The following is a 4,526-nucleotide window of genomic DNA, read 5'->3' as shown; positions in this document are numbered from 1 at the left end:
TATGTATATGTATATGTATATGTATATGTATATGTATATGTATATGTATATGTATATGTATATGTATATGTATATGTATATGTATATACACACACGAATATACTAGACAGTATGGTATATATCATCTTGACATCTGACATATATATATATATATATATATACTACATGTGTATATATATATATGTCAGATGTCAAGGCAACAAACAATTTTAAAAACTGAAATACAGATCTAAAGAGAGAAATTCTCAAAAGAGGAGACTAGAATGGTTGAGAAGCACTTAAAGAAACATCCTTGTTATAAGGGATATGCAAATTAAAACTACTCTGAGATTTTTATCTTGTCTTACACACATCTCAATATCTAAGATTAATAAAACAATGACAGCTCATGCTGGCAAGGATGTGGGGTCAGGGGAGCACTCATCCCTTGCTGGTGGGAGTGCAAACTTGTACAGTCACCCTGGAAATCAGTGTGGTAATTCCTCAGGAAGCTGGGAGTAGATCTACCTCAAGATCCAGTTACACCACTCTTGGATATATTCCCAAAGGACACATCATCTTACCACAGAAACACCTGTATGGCCATGTTCATTAGTGCCAGAAATTGGAAGCAACCTAGATACCCATCAAGGAATAAACAGATAAAGAAAGCATGGTTTCTTTACACAATGGAATCTTACTCAGTCATTTAAAAAATTGCAAAATCCACAGGTAAATGGATGGAACTAGAAAAACTTATCCTTAGTAAGATAACCCAGAACCAGAAAGACAAATTATGATATACATTCACTTATATGTGGATGTCAGCCATAAAGTCTAAGGTAAGCAGGCTACAGTCCATATAACTACAGAGGTTAGGTATAGCACAAGGGACTAGGGGGAAAGGATGGCTCTCCCTAGGAAGGAGAAATAGGATAATGACAGATATGGAGGACTGGAACAGTGGGATCAAAGAGAGATGGGGGGGGGGGAATGTGGGGAGGGAAAGCATGATAGTTTGTGTGTGCTTGGCCCAGGGAATGGCACTATTAGAAGGTGTGGCCCTGTTGGAGTAGGCGTGGTACTGTGGGTGTGGGCTTTAAGACCCTCATCCTAGCTGCCTGGAAGCCAGTCTTCTGCTAGCAGACTTCAGATGAAGATGTAGAACTCTCAGCTCTTCCTACACCATTCCTGCCTGGATGCTGCCATGCTCCCACCTTGATGATAATGGACTGAACCTCTGAACTTGTAAGCCAGCCCCAATTAAATGTTGTCCCCCTTGTCCTTATAAGAGTTACCTTGGTCATGGTGTCTGTTCACAGCAGTAAAACCCTAACTAAGACAGATAGCTAAAATTAAGGGCCATTTGAACCCAACTTCAGTAGAAACTTCTAAATTAAATAATCAAAAATTCCGTGGGAGACACAAAGCCGCAAGTGGAGGTCTCTCATCACCAAATGAAGTTTCAGTAGTGGGAGTGGGTTCCATCTAATTGAGTTTTTGGCCAAAGGGGTTCCATGGTAAGCCCTCAACAACCCAGGCTGTTGCAACACTATAGATTGCTCACCACAGTCTGACAAGAAAGCCCAACTGCTAGAACATAACAGCCACACAACTCATTGAGCGTGGAGAAGCTGAGCTGGCTAGGGCCTGCCTATGTAATGTGATGTCTTGAGTTTTCTCTCTGGCTCTTCTTCAGCTTGTTCATTCATCAGTCCTATTCTGATTTGTCCGTCTTCGTTTTATCTTGTTTTGTTTTATCATTATTCTTTAGTTACCTGCTTGTTTTCCAAGGGGAGACAGAAAGGATGTGGATCCAGGCAGGGGGGTTTGAGGAGGAAATGGGAGGAGTTAGGAGAGGGCAAGCCTTTAGTCTGAATATACTGTGTGCTTTCAAAATAGCCTGCTTTAAATTAAATAAATGAAATTTTAGGCTATCAGACTTGACAGAAAGTGGCTTTTACCCTCTGAGCAAGCCATCTTGTTGGCACTGCTAAATATTTTTATGTTAAAGTGAACAAAGCAGCCCTGAGTATCACTGTACCCACCTTCTTCTTGAATTCTCTTTAGTCGGTTTGTTTCTCTTTTTATGCCAATTGGGTTATGTGCTTTTTGTTGCTAAGAGCAGTGATTCTCCGGCTTCCTACTTTGCTATGATCCTTTAGTACAGTTCCTCATGTTGTGGTGACTCCCAGCCATAAAATTATTTTCGTCGCTGCTTCATACCTGTAATTTTGCTATTGTTATGAATCATAATGTAAATATCCAATATGCAGGACATCTGTGTGACCCTCTGGGGGTCGCGATCCCCGTGTTGAGAACCACTGGTTAACGGCTTTCTAAATGATACTATGGTTATTTCTGAAGGTTCACGGTAGTCTGTTTTCCGTGTAGAATATACGGAATGGCTCGCTATTTTCCCATTAATTAAAGAATCTGATTACAGGGGAAACAAATCCAATGTTGCAAGGACATTCTGCGGAGTACAGACTACTCTCCGGAGTGCGCTTTGCTTACCCCTAGGGGAAGTGGAGGAGGCATGCAAATTACCTCTGTATGCATATTCATAAGCTCATGCCTCCTTGTGGACAGGTGGGCGTGACAGAGCAGAGTGTAGTTTTCCCACGAGAGTAAATACTTGGACATCTGATTTCTCACTCTGCTTCTTGACTGTGGGCGCAAGGTGCTTCAAAGTCTTAACTGCTGTGAGTCCCTACTGCGATGGACTATAGCCTTGAGCTGTATCTCAAACTAAAATGAAGTGGAAGAGATCTTTCAAAACCACAAAGATAACTTGAATAAGACAAAAATAGAAAAAGTGAACTGGAGGGGGTTTCTCTGTATGGCCCTGGCTGTCCTGGAACTCACTGTTGTAGACCAGCCTGGCTTCGAACTTAGAGATCCACCGGCCTCTGTCTCCCGAGTGCTGGGATTAAAGGCGTGCGCCACCACTGCCCAGCTTTTAAGTTTATTTTATGAGTATGAGTATTTTGCTTGCTGAGCCTAACACATGAATGCAGTACCTGCCGAAGCCAGAGGATGGCATCAGATCCTCTGGATCTGAAGTTACAAATGTTTGTGAGGTTCACCGTGTGGGTACCGGGAACTGAACCAAGGTCTTCTGAAAGAGGAGCCAGGGCTCTTAACTGCAGAACTGTCTTCCACCAGCCTTGTTGTTGTTGTTGTTGATCATGATGTAGAGCCAGGAAAAGGTAGCCTTGGCATAAGAATGGATTTTTAACCTAGAAGCAAGATACTTCCTGCAGATGAGGGTAGACAATCCTTTTTGATGCCTGAGTATTATTGGCCCAGGGAGGGTCACTCTTAGGAAGTACAGTCTTGTTGGAGTAGAGAAAGTGTGTCACTGTGGGGGTGAGCTTTGAGACCCTCCTCCTAGCTGCCTGGGAGACAGTCTCCTTCTGCTGTCTTTGGATGAAAATGTAGAACTCTCAGGCCCTTCTCCACCTCCATGTCTGCCTGCACGCGGCCATGTTTCCTGCCATGATGATAATGGACTAAACCTCTGAACCTGTAAGCCAGCCCCAATTAAATGCTTGCCTTTATAGAAGTTGCCTTGGTCATGGTGTCGCTTCATAGCAATGGAAACTCTTTTTTTTTTTTTTTAAGATTTATTTATTTTATGTATGTGAGTACACTGTAGCTGTACAGATGGTTGTGAGCCTTCATGTGGTTGTTGGGAATTGGATATTTTAGGACCTCTGTTCGCTCCAGTCAATTCCACTTGCTCAGTCCCTGCTTGCTCTGGCCTAAAAATTTATCTATTATTATACATAAGTACATTGTAGCTGTCTTCAGACATACCAGAAGAAGCCTTCAGACCTCATTACGGGTGGTTGTGAGCCACCATATGGTTGATGGGCTTTGAACTCAGGACCTCTGGAAGAGCAGTCAGTTAGTGTTCTTACCTACTGAGCCATCTTGCCAACCCAGCAATGGAAACACTTAACCAAGGCAATGCCTAAATCTTACATGATGGAGACCCTTGAAGGGGAACCCTTTGTCTGTTCCCTCGGAGACCTCTACCATGTACAGCACCGTAAGCTTTGCATGACGCCCTTGTTTGATTTGTTACCATGTTCAGAATTAAGCAAATCTCTCAGAAGCCTCAGCCTTATCTTGCTATTACCCCGGGAGGAGGTTAGGGTTTAAGCTTCTAAGGAATTACATTCTGTGAATTGTCTCTTCCAAAACTGTAAACATAATCTTGTGTGAAAACTACGAATGTAAAACAGTTAGTGGCTCCTTCTTGGGATAATCTTAATGAATGAGCTGATTTATCACGGATTAACAGCGGAGACCTCTAAACCTTTCTCCGCTGGTTGCTTGTGCCATTGCTCTTACCTCAATACTTGTTAGAATTTTTCCTCTTAACTCCAAGTCAGTAATAGCTACACAAAATAATGTCTTCTTGGTTGTTCAAATAAAGCTCTCAAAATCTTTTCTTTTTTTTTTGTAAAGGAGTTGACTTCAGAAGTTAAGAGGAGGGTGGGAGGGGTGGGCCAGCAGCTAAGGTGTCCTAGGGAACT

This window comes from Mus caroli, chromosome 18, assembly GCF_900094665.2.
Source record: "Mus caroli chromosome 18, CAROLI_EIJ_v1.1, whole genome shotgun sequence".
NCBI lineage: Eukaryota > Metazoa > Chordata > Mammalia > Rodentia > Muridae > Mus > Mus caroli.
The sequence above is the reverse complement of the archived record's forward strand: the minus strand, read 5'-3'. Positions refer to the sequence as shown.